This window comes from Canis lupus, chromosome 37, assembly GCF_003254725.2.
Source record: "Canis lupus dingo isolate Sandy chromosome 37, ASM325472v2, whole genome shotgun sequence".
Lineage (NCBI taxonomy): Eukaryota > Metazoa > Chordata > Mammalia > Carnivora > Canidae > Canis > Canis lupus.
This window is the reverse complement of record NC_064279.1, coordinates 12803001-12822480: the sequence shown is the minus strand read 5'-3', so window position 1 is coordinate 12822480 and position 19480 is coordinate 12803001. Positions and strand designations below refer to the sequence as shown.

Genomic DNA, 19480 nt, shown 5'->3' with positions numbered 1-19480 from the left:
TTCCTGATCTTAGGGGAAAGGCTCCCAGTGCTTCCCCATTGAGAATGATATTTGCTGTGGGCTTTTCATAGATGGCTTTTAAGATGTCGAGGAATGTTCCCTCTATCCCTACACTCTGAAGAGTTTTAATCAGGAATGGATGCTGTATTTTGTCAAATGCTTTCTCTGCATCCAATGAGAGGATCATATGGTTCTTGGTTTTTCTCTTGCTGATATGATGAATCACATTGATTGTTTTACGGGTGTTGAACCAGCCTTGTGTCCCAGGGATAAATCCTACTTGGTCATGGTGAATAATTTTCTTAATGTATTGTTGGATCCTATTGGCCAGTATCTTGTTGAGAATTTTTGCATCTATGTTCATCAGGGATATTGGTCTGTAATTCTCCTTTTTGGCGGGGTCTTTGTCTGGCTTTGGAATTAAGGTGATGCTGGCTTCATAGAACGAATTTGGAAGTACTCCATCTCTTTCTATCTTTCCAAACAGCTTTAGGAGAATAGGTATGATTTCTTCTTTAAACGTTTGATAAAATTCTCCTGGGAAGCCATCTGGCCCTGGACTCTTGTGTCTTGGGAGGTTTTTGATGACTGCTTCAATTTCCTCCCTGGTTATTGGCCTGTTCAGGTTTTCTATTTCTTCCTGTTCCAGTTTTGGTAGTTTGTGGCTTTCCAGGAATGCATCCATTTCTTCTAGATTGCCTAATTTATTGGCGTATAGCTGTTCATAATATGTTTTTAAAATCGTTTGTATTTCCTTGGTGTTGGTAGTGATCTCTCCTTTCTCATTCATGATTTTATTAATTTGAGTCTTCTCTCTCTTCTTTTTAATAAGGCTGGCTAATGGTTTATCTATCTTATTAATTCTTTCAAAGAACCAACTCCTGGTTCTGTTGATCTGTTCCACAGTTCTTCTGGTCTCGATTTCGTTGAGTTCTGCTCGAATCTTTATTAACTCCCTTCTTCTCTTGGGTGTAGGATCTATTTGCTGTTTTTTCTCTAGCTCCTTTATGTGTAAGGTTAGCTTTTGTATTTGAGTTCTTTCCAGTTTTTGAATGGATGCTTGTATTGCGATGTATTTCCCCCTTAGGACTGCTTTTGCTGCATCCCAAAGATTTTGAACGGTTGTATCTTCATTCTCATTAGTTTCCATGAATCTTTTTAATTCTTCCTTAATTTCCTGGTTGACCCTTTTATCTTTTAGCAGGATGGTCCTTAACCTCCATGTGTTTGAGGTCCTTCCAAACTTCTTGTTGTGATTTAGTTCTAATTTCAGGGCATTATGGTCCGAGAATATGCAGGGGACAATCCCAGTCTTTTGGTATCGGTTCAGACCCGATTTGTGACCCAATATGTGGTCTATTCTGGAGAAAGTTCCATGTGCGCTTGAGAAGAATGTGTATTCAGTTGAGTTTGGATGTAAAGTTCTGTAGATATCTGTGAAATCCATCTGGTCCAGTGTATCATTTAAAGCTCTCGTTTCTTTGGAGATGTTTTGCTTAGAAGACCTATCGAGTATAGAAAGAGCTAGATTGAAGTCACCAAGTATAAGTGTATTATTATCTAAGTATTTCTTCACTTTGGTTAATAATTGATTTATATATTTGGCAGCTCCCACATTCGGAGCATATATATTGAGGATTGTTAAGTCCTCTTGTTGAATAGATCCTTTAAGTATGATATAGTGTCCCTCTTCATCTCTCACTACAGTCTTTGGGGTAAATTTTAGTTTATCTGATATAAGGATGGCTACCCCTGCTTTCTTTTGAGGACCATTCGAATGGTAAATGGTTCTCCAACCTTTTATTTTCAGGCTGTAGGTGTCCTTCTGTCTAAAATGAGTCTCTTGTAGACAGCAAATAGATGGGTCCTGCTTTTTTATCCAGTCTGAAACCCTGCGCCTTTTGATGGGGTCATTAAGCCCGTTCACATTCAGAGTTACTATTGAGAGATATGAGTTTAGTGTCATCATGATATCTATTCAGTCTTTGTTTTTGTGGACTGTTCCACTGAACTTCTTCTTAAAGGGGAATTTTAAGAGGCCCCCTTAAAATTTCTTGCAGAGCTGGTTTGGAGGTCACATATTCTTTTAGTTGCTGCCTGTCTTGGAAGCTCTTTATCTCTCCTTCCATTTTGAATGAGAGCCTTGCTGGATAAAGTATTCTTGGTTGCATGTTCTTCTCATTTAGGACCCTGAATATATCCTGCCAGCCCTTTCTGGCCTGCCAGGTCTCTGTGGAGAGGTCTGCTGTTACCCTAATACTCCTCCCCATAAAAGTCAGGGATTTCTTGTCTCTTGCTGCTTTAAGGATCTTCTCCTTATCTTTGGAATTTGCAAGCTTCACAATTAAATGTCGAGGTGTTGAACGGTTTTTATTGATTTTAGGGGGGGATCTCTCTATTTCCTGGATCTGAATGCCTGTTTCCCTTCCCAGATTAGGAAAGTTTTCAGCTAGAATTTGTTCAAATACATATTCTGGCCCTCTGTCCCTTTCGGCGCCCTCGGGAACCCCAATTAAACGTAGGTTTTTCTTCCTCAGGCTGTCGTTTATTTCCCTTAATCTATCTTCATGGTCTTTTAATTGTTTGTCTCTTTTTTCCTCAGTTTCCCTCTTTGCTATCAACTTGTCTTCTAGGTCACTCACTCGTTCTTCCACCTCGTTAACCCTCGTCGTTAGGACTTCTAGTTTGGATTGCATCTCATTCAATTGATTTTTAATTTCTGCCTGATTAGCTCTAAATTCTGCAGTCATGAAGTCTCTTGAGTCCTTTATACTTTTTTCTAGAGCCACCAGTAGCTGTATAATAGTGCTTCTGAATTGGCTTTCTGACATTGAATTGTAATCCAGATTTTGTAACTCTGTGGGAGAGAGGACTGTTTCTGATTCTTTCTTTTGAGGTGAGGTTTTCCTTCTAGTCATTTTGCTCAGTGCAGAGTGTCCAAAAGCAAGTTGTATTGGGAAAAAGAGAAAAAGAGAGGAGAGAAAGAAGGAAAGAAAAGAGAAAGAGAAAAAAAAAGGGAAGAAAAAGAAAAAAAAAAAAGAAGAAAAAGAGAAAGAAAAAGAAAGGAGAAAAAAAGGGGGTGGGGGAAGGAAACAAATTTAAAAGCAAAACAAAACAAAAACAAAAACAAAAACAAACAAACAAAAAAAGAACCACCGGGGAGTATCTTCTGATTCTGTGTACTTTAAGCCCCTTGGCTTCTCCTGGAAGTTGTCCGTCTAGCTGGTCTTCTGGGGGAGGGGCCTGTTGTGCTGATTTTCAGGTGTTAGCACTTGGGGGAGCTGCTGTGCCCCTGCCTGGTGCAGGGCTCAGTGGGGGTTGTTTGCCCCGTGAGGCCGCAGGAGGAACAGCCCCAGTGGCGGGGCAGCTCTGGAAACCTGGATTCAGCTCCGGCAGGAACTCCGTCTGCAGGGCCTGGAGGCTCCGGGGCGGGGCCGCTGATCTGCTCAGCTCCGGGCAGGAGCGTCCTCGCTGTCCTGGGCCCTCCCGGCCTCTGCCTGTCCCGGGGGAGGCCGGATCCTGGGCTGTGTCCCGGCGCCCTGTGCTCCGGAGCCTGCGCTGTTGGATTCGCGCTCCCGGGCCGCGCAGCCCCCTCCGCGGAGCCGCCGCCCGAGCCCCTCCGAGCTGCTCCTGGAACCGCGCAGGCCCCTCCGCACGGAGCCTCTTCCTCTGCCCGAGCCCCTCCGAGCTGCTCCCGGGCCGCGCAGCCCCCTCCGCGGAGCCGCCCCCGAGCCCCTTCAGCTGCTCCTGGTCCCGCCGGGTCCCGCCGTGCGCGCTGCAGCCCTTAGGGAGCTCGGCGCACTCTCCTGGGTGCGCAGTTGCTGTTACTGACCCGGGGAGCCCGAGGGCATCCCCTTCCTTCTGGGTCCTGCTCCAACTCCCCGCGAGCCCCTTTCCGCCCGGGAAGGTCGGTGCAGCTCCTGCTCCTCCGGGACGGGGCTCTCCTGTCCTGGGGACACTCGCCCCGGCCTCAGCCCGGCTCCTCGCGGGGCCCCTCCCCCTTGGAGGCCTTTGTTCCTTTATTTCTTTTTCCCCGTCTTCCTACCTTGATAGATGCGCGAACTCTTCTCACTGTTGCATTCCAGCTGGTCTCTCTTTAAATCTCAGGCCGAATTCATAGATTTTCAGGATAATTTGAAGGTTTTCTAGGTAGTTTGGTGGAGACAGGTGATTTGGAGACCCTACTCTTCCGCCATCTTGCTCCCAATCCCACCTTTCATGTTTTAACAAGCCCTCCAGGAGATTCTGGCACATAATAAAGTTTGAGAACAATTGCTCAAAATTAGAACAAAGCGTAGTCTGTGGACCCATGCATCAGCATCCCCTGGGAGCTTGTTAGAAATGCAGAATCTCAGGCCCCAACCCAGACCTACTGAATCAAAGATTCCATTTAACAAGATCCCCAAGTGATTTGTAAATTCATCAAAGCTTGAGAAGTATGACCAACGATGAAATTGAGAAAATTAATAATCTCAAAAAACTAAATACAACACTATGGAATTTATAATGTACTTTTCCTCGGTTAATTATACCACATTGTAATAATTCCTCATTCTGTCTTCTTTTATTGTTTTGATTGTTACCAAATGTTTATTATCTGAGTACATTTTTTTCATTGTGCCTTCTTTTTGAAAAAAAGATTTGTTTGAGAGAGAGAGTGCATGCATGTGCATGTGGGGGGAGGGGCAGAGGGAGAGAATCTTTGAGCAGACTCCCCACTGAGTGTGGAGCCCACCGCAGGGCTAGATCTTAAGACCCATGAGATCATTACCTAAGCCAAAATCAAGAGTCAGACACTTAACCAACTGAGCCACCCAGGTGCCCTTTATTGTGCCTTTTAATTTAATCCTCTCAGTAACCTTGTGGACCAGTGTATGAACCAGACAAATGCCATTTTGGACAGATCCACTATAGTGACCATTCTGTGACCTGAAGTCTTCTTGAGCATAGCTATCCACTGTCCCAAACTCTTTTGTTTTGTTTAACCACACCCTTAAGTACACCCTTGGAGCATAACATCTTTGGTCAGCTCTGGAGATATGACTATGATCTTCAAACATTCCCTCCAGGGTGGTCTCCTGGCATGTACTTCCCAGCCTTTAGGGTACAAAAGCAGGTTTTACAGGAAGTGGGGTGTGGAGATCTACTTATCTTGCAGCCACCCAAGACAGAACTCTGTCTGCAAGTCCCTTTAACAAACCATTTCTCATCAAGCTGGATTTGCCCTTTTTCTTTCCTCTTATGAGGCTCCTCTAGCCTTTGGAGGTCGTTTTGCTTAAACCTTTCTTTCAAAGAACAACCAAACATTGTTGTGATTGTTCTCTTACATATGAGATGCAAGGAGACTGGATAATTGGCCTGATATCACAAAGCCAGCTTGCAGAAGAGTCAGGATTTACATGCAGGTAGTTTGACTCTGAAATCTAGGCTGTTAGCCACCACCTGTAGCTATTCTTCTTGTAACTCCAGTAGGGTTTGGTGTTGAATTTGTTTGTTTGTTTTACTACATTACATTGCCTCTCTAAAGGCATTTTCATTCATAAGTAACCAATTAAGCTCTTTACTAAAACTAGAAATAACATATATCCATTTTGATTGCATAAACATTTATTGAAGTCTATTATATAACAAACCCTGACTTGGTGGGGCTTAAAGCAGTAGGCCAATGAAAGTGTCAGTGGGCCCTCTTGCTAAACTAGAGACCAAAACAGTTAAAATCAGAAACAGACAAGACCACTTAACTCATGCTCTAACTGAAACCCATTGTTCTTATTTCTTATCACACTTTGAGGCATTGGTGAAGACCTTTTGCAATGACCAGGAATACTCCAATCACCAGGCCAGAAAAGTCCTGATAGCAATGGAATGCCTAGACCACATTCCCTTCTCTGCCCATGATCACATGCTGAACACATCCCAACCCCCACCTATGATCACATGCTCTCTCTGCCTGCTGTCTTGCACATAACCACTCCCTCTCATCCAAACCACTCTCTATAAAAACTATAGGTGTCCATCTTGCAGAAGAGAAGTGGGTAAGGCTGAGCCTGCCACCTCTCCTGGCTACAGCACCCCAAATAAATTTCTCACTTTCTTTTGCCAAGCCCTTAGGTCTTGAGTTGTTAACTTCTCTTTCAATGAGTTCATCCAAGTTTATTCAGGAACAATGTTGGCAAATCCAGCCAGCGATTATGCTTTTGATTTGTCCAGCCCTCTTGGGATTCCTTGGGACAGAGCAGTCAGCCACAGCAGAGCCCCAGCGCTCCCCCATTCATTTCTAGAGTTAGAGGCTATGATAGATTGATTGGTAACACAAGTGTTCAAAAAGAGTTGGCTGAACCAAAGAATCCGTGAATGACTTTACTATAATATGCTAATGATACAGGAACAGAGATGAGGTGCCTGTACACAGCATGGGACCTGAGACACTTCCTGTAAATGATGTATGCTAAGCTGAACCCATACACAGAGGAAGGATCAACCAAGAATGAAAGAAAGGAGATTCCAGGCATGCTAAAGAACTTGCACTTTATCTGAGGATGATGGAAAATGACTAAGGAATTTAAGCAGGCGATATGAACTCAGATAGACACATGTGAATGCATATATTCACAAACAGTTATATACAATATATTTAAAATATCAAGAATCTTTAACTCCCCAAAAAGCCATCGGAACTTCAGGTATAAAACTAAACCATCAGGCTTTAGATTATTAGCAAACATATCCCATCAGAGGATAGGATTGTATGGTTTCCCACTGTCTTACCTCCCTATACATGGAAATGGAAAGAAAGGGATTAGTGCCCTTAGCTGCCTGATGAGTGAGAAGGGCCAAAAAGAGCTGGAAGAAATGGAGACTCTGCCTGGGAACCATCAAAGAAAAAAATGGGAAGCCCTCCTTTAGTTCCAGTGTCAGCTCTTAGAAGTTATAAAAAATGGAGGAGAGCTAAATTTGAGTGACATACCAATTTTCTCTTTGACACTTAGTGAGTGACACCCCACTAAGATGCCTGTCCCTAAGAATCCCCCAGAAAGTGGAATTCTTCGCTTTTTAAGCTTCATTTACACTATTTTTAAAAAATCAGATTTCTTAGAACTTTCATGAAGAATTATAGACACCCTAGGGGCCCCTGGGTGGCTCAGTCGGTTAAGGGTCCAACTTTTGGTTTTGGCTCAAGTCATGATCTTAGGGTTGTGAGCTGGAGCTCTGCATTGAGCTATGTACTCAGTGCAGAGTCTGCTGGAGATTCTCTTCCTCTCCCACTGCTCCACCCCCTGCTCTCTCTCCTTCTCTCTCAAATAAATAAATAAAATTTTTTTAAAAAGGAATAATTTCTGGGGCACCTGTGTGGCTTAGTGGTTGAGCATCTGCCTTTGGCTCAGAGCATGATCAGGGATCCTGAGATGGAGTCCTGCATCAGGCTCTCTTCAGGGAGCCTATTTCTCCCTCTGCCTATGTCTCTGCCTCTCTCTCTCTCTCTCTCTCTTCTCTCTGTGTGTCTCTCATGAATAAATAAATAAACTATTTAAAAAAAAGGAATAATTTCTATATCTTGGTATCTCTAAACAACAATGACCAAAAAAAAACCCTCTCATCTTCCTTTTTCTCATATTTTTGCTTACATTTTGCTTTATCTCCAAAGAATTCAAAATTTATTAAGTAGATTAAATAACAAGCATTTAGGGAAACAGGGTTGCTTGTATCATCTGTTTTGTGCATCAAGATTTTTCTTCATCAGAAAAACAAATTGTCTTATGCTCTTTATTAGGGCTCCAGTATTAAAGGTGTTTCCCTTGAGGTGTTCATAAAGCACAGAAAGTTCAGATGAAAAATGCTTTCATTCTCAGTTACCCAAACCAAAGTTCAGACTTGTAAGCTTCTTCTTCAACATAGGGTGTGTTGGAATCTGAACTGGGACATGCAGCCAAGCACCCCACAGTCAAAAGTGCAGGAACAGCCTTTCTTCCTTATCCAGATACCACCACGAACCAGGAATCCACAAAAGAGACATGCCCTTTCCCCTGACAAAAAAAGAGAGAGATGACCTAAGAGATCAGGGTTGAGCAGAGATCAAAGCAGCCCTCGTTTTGAGGAGCCCAGCAACTCCCCAGCTGTTCCTCACAGAACATCATCAGCCTCTTTGTGAGGGCACAAGGGAAAGAGGTGAAGTGTGGGGCAGAGGATGGATAGTTCACTTCTTGCAAATGACATGAAAACCACTGGACAGAATGTCTATCTACCTATAACAACCTTGTTTGCCCTTAGTCTTTTTTTCATCCATAACTTGACAACCTCAGTGAAAAAAAATTATAAGTCACCCAAATATTTTAATAAAAGAGCAGACTTACAGTATTGGAACTACCTTAAACCAAATCAACATAGCAACTAGAAACCCCACTTCATCTTCTCCTTATAAAAAGACTTCATTCAAAAATCAATTCTTGAAAGTGGTTTTTATCATTAAGCGTTAATCACATTGGAGGGAATTTTCCTGAATGAATGTAAACTATCTATAAATTTCTACTACTTCAAATTTCTACTACTTCAATACAAATACAAATATATACCTACTACAGGTTTAATTATACTAGTTATATACACAGTTAAGGGTCTATTTTTGAAACTAGCTCTAAAAAAGAAAACACTCTTCTATTTTACAAAATACTAAATCCAAATGAGAGAATGACCCACCTAAAGAGTAGTTAACAGTTGTGTCTATATTATACCAAAATTACTATTCATTCCCAATGTCCCAAATTTTGGAGACATAAGCAAAGCTAATTATTATGAATAAATTAGCATTTGATAAAGATCATCTGCTTGGCTTCCCACCCTTTAGAAAGCCACGTATTTTTGTTTTATCCCTTAACAGTTTGATATTTCTTTGTTATATGTAAAAAATAGTGGGCTGTTGATGAGACTAATACACTCACATTTAGTTTTTTAAATATTTTTAACCTCTAAGACAAGTTTAAAAATGATCATTGCCATACATGTCAAGTGGCTGATCAGCTATGATATTTTGTCTTTGAGTGTGGTCCAAATATGGACTGTGTGAAGCCATGGTTATGCCCCATAATGGTGAAAGATAAATATATCCTCTGCTGTATTCTATAGTGGAAAAAGAAGTGCAGTCCCCCCTATTTAAAGGCAAACCTCGGGATCCCTGGGTGGCGCAGCGGTTTGGCGCCTGCCTTTCGCCCAGGGCGCGATCCTAGAGACACGAGATCGAATCCCACGTCAGGCTCCTGGTGCATGGAGCCTGCTTCTCCCTCTGCCTATGTCTCTGCCTCTCTCTCTCTCTGTGACTATCATAAATAATTTAAAAAAATAATAATAAATAAAGGCAAACCTCTCCTTACGCATTATCAAGTCTACATTTTTTTGTTTGTTTTTTGTTTGTTTCGGGGTAGAGTTTAGTGATCCATCAGTTCCATATAATACCAGTGCTCATTATATAAAATGCCCTCCTATTGTCCTTCACCCAATTACCCCATCCCTCCCGCCCACTTCCCTTCCAGCAACCCTCAGTCTTTTTCATATCGTTGAGTCTCTTACAGTTTGCCTCTCTCTGTTTTTTCTTATTTTATTTTTCCTTCCCTTCCCCTACATTCATCTGTTTTGTTTCTTAAATTCCACACGTGAATGAAATCATATGGTATTTGTCTTTCTCTGACTGACTTATATCACTTAGCATAATACACTCTAGTTCCATCCACATCATTGCAAATAGCAAGATTTCATTCTTTCTGATAATATTCATATATATATTCCCATATTTTGGCAATTGCAGACATTGCTGCTATAAACATTGGCTTCTGGGAGCTTTAGAGCCATCTCTTATTCCAGCTCCACCCCCACCCCACCCATGTACCTATACAAATGTCCAAATCATATGAATGTCTTTTTCCAATGCTCAACTACTATTTCGTCTTTTTCCTCCCTTTATCAATTTTTTTTAAAATCTACACTCTGTCTCCACTTTCTCATTTATCCCAACTCAATCCTTACAATTTGACTTCAAAATCCACAACCATAAACCAAAATGTTCTTTTCTTAAAGACACCAACATGATCAAATCCACTATCCCCTTCTCAGTCCTCTTTCCCATTAACTTTTCTTCCTATCTGAAACTGGTACTTCATTCCATTCTTAGGCTCCTCTTTTGCACTGTCCACCAGCTACTCTATCTGAATCTACTTTCTACTACATCTGTTTCTTTTATGTGCCCCATTTTCTCCTATTGTCCTCTAAATAAAGGCATTCTGCATGGATCAGCCCTTGAACTTATCTTCCTGGGCTTCGTTCCTACAACAATCCTTTCTGGACAGAAGATCCTCAAATATGCCAGTTCTTAGCTCAGCTCCAAGTCCAGGTTTCTCTCTTCTTCCTAGATATCTTAACCTATATGCATTTTAAACCCAGTATGTCCAAACTGGTTTCAAAGTTCCTATTAAGCTTGTTCTTTTTTCCCCAGATACTAGGAGAGAAATCGAAGAGTAGTTTTTGGTTATCTCCCCTTTACCAACTCCCACATTTAATTACTGTTTTATATATTCTTACACATTCCCAGTCTTACCCATTGTCTTTTATCTGAATTGTTCCAAATGCCACTTGTAGATAGTTCCACATATTCAGTCTCTTTCTCTTCTGACCCCTAAAATATCCTACACACTGTTTCCAAACTAACCCATTAAAGGATGGTTCTTATGGTGTCATTATTCTGCAAAATGAAGCCCAAATGTCTTAACATGTTGTTCAAATCCCCACAAAATGCCTCTGCCTTTGTTTTTTTTTTTATTTTTTTATTTATTAATGAGACGAGGGAGAGAGAGAGGCAGAGACACAGGCAGAGGGAGAAGCTGGCTCCATGCAGGGAGCCCGATGTGGGACTCGATCCCGGGTCTCCAGGATCAGGCCCTGGACTGATCCCAGCGCTAAACCACTGAGCCACATAGGCTGCCTCTGCCCCTGCCTTTATTACAATACACCTACTCATGAATCTTCTACTACAATAGTACTGGATGCTTCAACCGCTAGTGTAACACTTTGCCTTTGTTCATGGCTACTATTTCGGCCTGAAATGTTCATTAACTCCCAAACCCTTTCCACCTCTTAAATCTAAAGAATATTTCAATTTCTATCTCTTCCATGAAGCCTTCCCTGTTCTCTTAGAATTTTCCCTTTCTTTGTGAGATTTAGAACTCTATTCCAATAAGGTAAATAAATGTCTTTCATAAGCTGACAAGCGTGTGTAGAGATTCTGTTTTATGCCAAACACTACATTCAGGATACAGAGAATAGCCAGTCTCTGACTTTGGGAAGCTTCTGCTCATAGAGGAGAGAGAACACTTAGTATACTAAATTGTAAACATACGGGTGCCTTTCTGTACTAGAGATTCCCATGCAGGCACAGAGAAGGAACACTTAACCCAGTATGGGGCATTAGCATGGCTTTTCAAAGAAGCAACACCTGACCTAAGTCTTGATAGAAGATGGGGCAAAGATGGGCATGAAGTGCATTTCTGAAATGAAAATAGCATATAGAAATTCATGAGAGACCGTGTCCCATTTCAAGAACTTCAGTTAAATCAGTTGTCTGGAATTTAAAGTGCACTGGAATGGTGGGACACGAAGCTAAAGACGTGGGCAAGACCACATTGCAAAGAACCTGAGTGCCTGTATCAGTTGTCCATCACCACAATGGTACTGCATAACAAATCATCCTCAAACTCTGTGGCTTAAAACAATAGACATTTATATTTGCCCATAAGTCTATGGGTCAGCAGATGGCTTTCCTAGTCTCGACCTGAGTCACTTATATGTCTGTAATCAAAAGTATGCATTGAGGAAGCACTTCAGCTGCTCTTCACTGAGCATTCTCACTGGCTCGCCATCAGCTGGTTTAATATGGCATTGGTTCTTCTCCACATTTCTCATACATCTCAAGTAGGTTAGCCTGGGCATGTCCTCGTGACAAGGCCGACTTGAAAAAGAAAATACACCCAATCAGGCAAGACAGCAAGAAGAAACACACATGCTTTTCAAGTCATTGCTTGCCGTTGTGTTCATGCATGGATGAGCCCAGAGTCAGAATAGAAGCTTGTCTCGGGTTTTTTGCCTTCCATGTTCCCAGCCTGGAATATGGTTGTCATAGATACCTACATGGCTCCTCAATCCTCTGTTCAAATGTCACCTTATCCGAACAACTTCCCTAAATACTCATTATGAATTAGCACTCATGACTGCCTTCGCACCCTATCATTCTCTATTCCTGTCTTTCTGAAATGTTATATATTTATTTGAACACTTCTTTATGATTTGCCCCTCCCACTAAACTTTAGGATCAGTGCAGCAGGAACTTAGCTGTCTTGTTCACTGTTTTATTATCACTAGAGCCTAGAATGTAGACTTGGTACATGGTAGGCTATCAACAAATATTTAAACCAGGTAGCTTTGCCCTAGCCACATTGCATATAAACGTTAAGCACAGGCTAACTCTGAAAGAAATTCGTTGAGTTTTATTCATCCTTTCTCTTTCAGGTCCATTTCTCAACACTACTCAGGATTTAATTTGGCTATGATACTAAGAAAGTTGAGGAAAGGGATCCCTGGGTGGCTCACTGGTTGAGTGTCTGCCTTCAGCCCAGGGCGTGATCCTGGAGACCGAGGATCGAGTCCCATGTTGGGCTCCCTGCATGGAGGCTGCTTCTCTCTCTGCCTGTGTCTCTGCCTCTCTCTCTCTGTGTCTCTCATGAGTAAATAAATAAAATCTTAAGAAAAAAAAAGTTGAGGAAAATGAATTCTGCAGTATTTAAAAGGTATCAACTTTAGACATTTGCTTTAAAAAGGGGGGGGGGAGTCTTCCAGCCAAATTCCTAAATTAATGTGCATAAGAATAAAATAAGCTCGCCTAATCTCCCTCAAATCACTTGAGTAGTTCTGAACAGGGAGTGATGACACCACAAGCTTCTATAAATGCATGGCGGGCACTTGCCAACCTGATCTTTTAATACCGAGCAAGTGCCAGCTTCTAAGTATATATATATGTTAATGCTGTTTTCCAACATATCCACCTCTAAATCATCAAATTAAAGAATCCATTGAAACTCTTGACTCATTATCCAAGCTTCACCAAGCCTTGTCGACCCTCAAGGAGAAGGCCACAAGTCTGCTTTTATTTTTTTTTTTTAAGATTTTATTTATTTACTCATGAGAGACACACAGAGAGAGGCAGAGACACAGGCAGAGGGAGAAGCAGGCTCCATGCAGGGAGCCCGACGTGGAACTCGATCCCAGGACTCCAGGATCATGCCCTGGGCTGAAGGCGGCGCTAAACCAGTGAGCCTCCGGAGCTGCTCAGGGCTGCTTTCAATGCCTGTGCAGGGCCACCTGGACAAGCACCCTCACATGCATTTCTGGTTTTTTTCATTCTGCCCTTTCTTTTATCATGATTTACTTTTCAGGTGTATCCTGCAGTATCTTTTAAACAGTATGCTAAGGACACCCCAGCATTTGATCATTTTACCAAATTTTGTAAAATGTATCGTTGCTGCAACTGAGTATATATACTGTTACTGAGGTCCGTTGGGATTCATCTGGCCAAGAGTAAAATATGCGGCATCATGGCAGATGAACAACAAAGATAGATTGTTTGGTTTCCTGAAACATGTAAACACTTTGTTCCATGAACATGAAAGGCATAATAGTAAGGGCAGCACATGGCCAAACCGGCCATTCCCCAAACACAGACATAGTGTGGAAAGACAGGCACATAAGTGGTGCTCTTGCTGGAGTTACTTTTGTGGACACCTAGAAATATTGTTCTCTCACCATGGAGATGGTGGTGTAGTCGGTTCTTTGAAGCCCTTCATTTGTGTAGCCAGTAATTCTAGCAGCTGAAAGCATAACACAGAAGATTGAGAACCTCCAATATTACCAGGGGCTTTACACTTGTACGGAAGACCCAGGGAGTACCTGCAGATTTTGGATATCTGTAGGGTTATCTGCATATACTCCCTCACACAGAATATGGAACAAGGGGGCGGCTTAATTTAAGGATGACGCTGCATCCCAGAGGCAATTTTCAGAAATGAGTAGTCAAAGTAAATTAGACCAACCCTAAATCTGATGTCTCTAACAGAGGACATTACATAATCTCAGAAGTTCTCCTTACTCTAATTTGTGCTTTGAGATGTAACTATCCCTCAGGGTGCCCAAAATAGGAGACTATGAGAATCAGAGCACTTAAAATTCCCCAAACTCTTCCTCCTCCTTCTGCTTCACCATCTTCCAACTAAATTATATCGGTAGCCGTGTTCCCTCCTGAAGGGTTGTGTCTGAACCAGACACGATGCTGGGGCCTTTTTGGAGATGCTTTTGCTTTAATAAATTTTGTAAGAGAAATACACGTGAGAGCTTCCCATCTCTGTCAATCATATAAATTTAAAATTAGGGCAGCCCCGATGGCCCAGCGGTTTGGTGCCGCCTTCAGCCTGGGGTGTGATCCTGGAGACCGGGGATCAAGTCCCACGTCAGGCTCCCTGAGTGGAGCCTGCTTCTCCCTCTGCCTGTGTCTCTGCCTCTCTCTCTCTCTTTGTGTCTGTCATGAATAAATAAATACAATATTTAAAATAAATAAATAAATAAATTTAAAATTATAGCACTTGTGAGGATCAGAGGTGATGAGGAGGGAAGAAAGAGGGGGGAGGAGGTAATCATGAATCGTTCCCCTGCAGCTGGCATTGCTCAGCAACAACTGTTCATGCAAAACAAAAGATCACTTCAGAAAACCAGAGATAGAGGCCAACAGAAAGAGATCATTATAATCATATTTTAGAGATCAAACAGCTTGAATTACATTTGCTGGAGCCTATTTAAGTTTCTTCATTGTTTGTATAAACATGACAATTTAACATAACTTCCTACACTATGTTAATATAATGACAAGCGTATATAATAGTATCTCCAGGCATCTAGCATCTGGCAGGTTTCTTATCTTCTACTTATCTTCCACCCTGTTGTGGATAAAAGATAAAAGATGTTCTAACACAGGGAGGCAGTATAGCACAGTGGTTAAGAACACAGCCTTGGCATCACAGCAGGATAGAGTCCCAGCTTTGCCTCTTACTGTTGCGTGACCTTGGGCAAGTTTCTTTACACTCTCCTAAGGCTCCATTTCCTCAACTGCTAAATGAAGGTTGACATTTACCTGCTTTGTGGTTATTGTAAGAATTAATAGAGATAATGTACATAAAACATTGAGCACAGGGGAGCCTGGGTGACTCAGTCAGTGAAAGGTCTACTTTCAACTCAGATCATGAACCTAACCCCTGGGATGGAGCTCAGAGCTCCACGCATCGTTTGTCCGGCTCCCTGCTCAGTGGGGAGCCTGCTTCTCCCTCTCTTCCCTGCTCGTGCTCTCTCTCACTCTCTCTCAAATAAATAAAATCTTAAAAAAAAAATAAAAGCATTGAGCACAGTGCCTGGGCCATACAGAGCACTTAGGAAATGTTTGCATTTATAATCAATAAATGGATGAATAAACAAATACTTTGTTTTTCCATTTAAACTGCCCACAGTCTATCCTTATCCCACCGCCAGTCTAAGCAAAAAAAGAGAGAAGTCTTGGGAAGTACTTGCAGTATGCTTGCCATGTCAGATTGCTAAGGGAGACTGAGACAACTCTAATTGGCTAGACCCAATGTTGCTATTGGATCAAAGACCTGCTACACAGCCTTGCTCCCTATGGAGGATTCGTCCTCTCACCCCCTCTCCCATGTCCCCAGCTGCACTGCAGGACTCCAGTCACACCACCATGCCTGTCCACGTGGGAAGGAAGCAGCCACCATGCCTGTCCACGTGGGAAGGAAGTATTACTTGTAAGTACTCAGGTAGTTCTCACTGGGAAGTAAGGATTACACAGCTTTTATGTGGAGACATAGTCTCCCGGGGCCAAAGCCCACAATGACGACAAGAAACAAGCAGGGGCAGTGGGGTGGAAGCCTTCTGAAAAAAAATCTGTCTTTCTTTTAATAGACAAAAATATGAAGTGTTGCTAGCTTTAGATCTTAGCTATTTCCCTAAGATGTTTACTTAAAGGTCTTACTTAACTTCTTCAAAACATCGAGAATGACCACATACCACATAACCAGAAAAAAGACAAGGGAACATTATTTATGTCTATGTAAACAATGAAATCAAGAAGGAATTTTACAATTACAGGTTTTCTTTGACAAAAGAACCAAAAGGCCTTCTGCCCACCAAACAGATTTTACAACTGCTTGGGCCTCAGAAGTGGGTGGTACCGTCACTCAAAATGGCTTATAGACCATCTGAAAGTCTATCCACACCAGGGAAAACAAATCTGGTCACGTGCAAGATCCGCTGCTGCTGCTGCTGCTGCTGCTGCTGCTGCTGCTGCTGCTTCTAATGAGATTCTGTTAAAATAACGTTTTTAAAATGCTTCCTAAATAAATGCAGATTGCATTAACATAAAGGTATTTGCCTGTGTCAGACATTATAGAAGTGCTAAATGACCCTGAGCCTCACTGGCCTAAAGCCAAGAGAAGCACTTCACCCTGATAGAAATTATAGTGCTGTCATTGTGTTGTAATAAGCCTTCATAATGTGAAGCATTGTGTTTCTGCTAAGTCTTGAATAAAAAAAAAAAAATAGAATCAGGGTCGGGTTTCCTTAGAGGAAGAGGAAGAAGTGTCCTTGCTTCCGTAGAAGAGGATATTTACTTGGTCTCAGGAAGTACACGCTTTGCTCATCTTTTTTAAAACTCCGTCTTTCAAAGAAAGCTATCTTTTGCTCAAATTTGAATTCTGCTTAAGTGCAGAAGATGTTGCAGTCTTTTCCTCCATAGATTTTAAGAAGTGCACTTATTGATGATAACTGGCTTTATACACAGAAAATCTAAGTGGAGGGAAGCAGTATTGGAAATGTGACACACAGATGACGCTGCATTTCCCTGAGCCATCTCCAGCAGGAAGTGCAGAAACCTGAACGAAATTTAGTGAGCAGTTCACAGGGTGTTCCTGCATTCTTAAGGCTCAACTGTTATGTGGAAAGTAGGTTCAGCCACCTATGCTCCAGTGTAAGAAGGCAAATCTGGTGAAAACCAATAGTGGTCCTAGGGCCAAGAAGGTGAAAGTAGGTTGTCATTTTAAAAGGTTGGTTGCTTGTTAGGAAAGAACAAAGGTCATTATAGTTCAACTTTTACATTTTCATTTTTTTGTTTTGTTTTGTTTTTTATTCACTGGAGTTGTATAACGTGATGCTTTGGGCTAGAGACTGCCCGACGTTGTTTTTTACCCTAACAAAATACTCTTATGGTTATTAATGCCTAGCCCAATCCTATTCATTCCCTATTTCAATACTCTGAGAACTTCTTTTAGTTTTAAAAACATAAATTTTCATCACTGACATATGTTCTAGATTGATTTTATTACAAGTCTCAGACCTAATCTCCGTTAACTTGGAGCTTTTGTTGGTGTCCAATCAAGAAGTTGAAGGCAAGCAATAGCCATTGACTTGTGTGTGTGTGTGTGTGTGTGTGTGTGTGTGTGTATCTGTACCTTTGAGGAAATAATAACAGTCATAGCTCCTTTTTATCAAGTGTGACCCTAAGCACCTTGCTAAAGGCTTTAAAACATAACCTCCTTTAATCTGTATGACACTTTTCAAAAGAGAGCCTTTTATCTCCATTTTACAGAGAAGAAAATTAGGATTCAGAGGAGTTAAGCAATTTGCCCAGTATCCCAAAGCTCATAAATCACAGCCAAGAGTTAAACTAGACTGATTTAACATCCATTACACAATGCGACCTCCCAAGCCCTGAGTCTGTTTGCCCTGGGCAAATATTACACTTATATTTCAAAACCCAAGGAAAAAGAGGGAGGTGGAAGTTGCTAAATGGGGGGAAGCAAATGGAAAATTTTGTGGCTGTTTATTCATCCACAAAGTTTCCTGAGGTTCAGACACACTTTGTAAGATCCTTGCAGGGTGGTGGTACAGTTCCTCCCCTCAGGGAGCTAACATTTTAATTGAGAAAGCACCCAAGAATAAAAGTTAAAAATCAAATAAGTGCTTCCATAGACGTATACACAAAGTATTGTGTGTAAGAACACGGAAGAAGGGATTTTTTTTTTCCTGATGGCTTGGAAAACAGTTGGAAAGATTTGTTTTGTCTACTAATCATTAAATAGCACATATTTTAATCTAGTCATTAGGAACATTTGACATTTGTTTGCCAAAAGTAATGAATATTAATTTTGAATATTTGAAGACTTTCAAGTCACTGAACCAAAAAATCTGCTTCTATATTCTCAAACGTTGTTGCAGCAATGGAAATTGACAAAATTTAAAAAGTAAAGTTTCTGGAAAGCAAACCGGTGACAGGGACCAGACTTCTAGGAATTTATCTACTTTCCTGATAAGTTCTTGAGTTAAAGATACATGCACAAGAATGTTCCCACCTTGCTTGTACCAATAAACTAAACAACCCAATGTCTGTCAACTGGGGATTCATTAAATTCTGATGTATCCATATAATGGGCTATCATGAACCTTTACTCATTACCTGCACTATGAACCTGATACTCATTAAAGGAAAGAAAATCTCCATGACAGATGGTTAAGTTAAAAACAAAGTATACAAGTATATGGTATCACTTATATAAGTACACACACATATGCACGCACAGAGATGGATAAAATACATAGAGAGATGTCAAGAGAAATTTTAACATTTCTTGGGTGCCAGGATGACTTCATGTTTTTAGTAATTTTCTGTATGGCTTGGATTTTCTGTCTTACCCTATCATTTTTGTAATCGGAAAAGAAAAACAAGAAAACTACTTTATTTGGGGAAAAGGGGAATATGTCTCCTAGACTTACATCTCCTAAAATGATAGATTCTAGAGACAATATTTCAAAATATATTTCTACTGATGTAGTTGTAACTCACCTTGAACAAAACCTTTTCTCTGTCACATCGTAGATTGGAATTTGCTTTGTGGACTTGTCATCGTCAGAAAACCATAACCATGTCAAAGACAGTGGACATGCGGTTGGGCTTGGCTGTCTTGTTCTTTGATGCAGAGAGGCACAAATAGCCAAAGATTCTACTTAGTATATAATGCATATTCTAACAGGGAAAGCATAGGTCTATTCCTTTTATTCATGTCCACTCTCTAGGAATATAACTTTGAGGGCCTAAGATGATTCCACTGACTTGTAACCACGCTTCATACCAGAGAACCCAAGTAGCTGGAAGAAATATGCTGTATCTTTGCTCTTTTTTTCTTTTTTCTTTACTAGTGTTTCTATGTTTATAAACTAAATGACTAGAAGGTGCAAAAGGCATTTTCAACTTTGCGTGCATTGTAATACACACCTCCAAAAGCAAATCAACTATGGAAGTAGGCATTACAAACTCATTTAATCAACGCTATAAAGAAATGATATCATT

At 41.2% G+C, this 19480-nt stretch overlaps 1 long non-coding RNA gene across 3 annotated transcripts in view; it reads right to left on the bottom strand.

The window, feature by feature from the left end:
- Positions 1-7750: 7750 nt before the first annotated feature.
- The window catches only part of LOC125754497 (uncharacterized), a 20454-nt gene continuing 8724 nt past the window's right edge, over positions 7751-19480 (bottom strand). For 2 of the 3 annotated variants that reach the window (XR_007408864.1, XR_007408865.1), the window contains 2 exons: positions 18977-19099; positions 7751-8024 (listed from right to left, as the gene is read on the bottom strand). This is a non-coding gene — a long non-coding RNA (uncharacterized LOC125754497). Of the gene's footprint in view, positions 8025-9860; positions 11990-18976; positions 19100-19480 lie in introns of those variants that run through there. The other variant, XR_007408866.1, reaches the window with a different exon arrangement.